The following is a 304-nucleotide window of genomic DNA, read 5'->3' on the forward strand; positions in this document are numbered from 1 at the left end:
GGACGACAAAAAGTTTACTTTTACCGATTTGTCCGAAACTGAAGTCAATCTGTTCGTCCTTCCGAGGGGACCAAAACATAAAATGGTTGCTATGGAGATAAAATCAACAGAAAAGCCGCCATTTTGGAAAAAGTGGGTTTTTTAGCAACTTATGACATATAACTCTTACCAATGGAGGAATGTGTTTTTCTGAGTCAGTTGATGATGCTGATCGCTATGCTAGCACTTTTAGCTATGTTAGCATAACTAGCATAGTTAGCATAATTAGCATTTTAGGTAATGTGTTTTTCTGAGTCAGTTGATG

The sequence above is a fragment of the Oryzias latipes genome, chromosome 9, assembly GCF_002234675.1.
Source record: "Oryzias latipes chromosome 9, ASM223467v1".
Lineage (NCBI taxonomy): Eukaryota > Metazoa > Chordata > Actinopteri > Beloniformes > Adrianichthyidae > Oryzias > Oryzias latipes.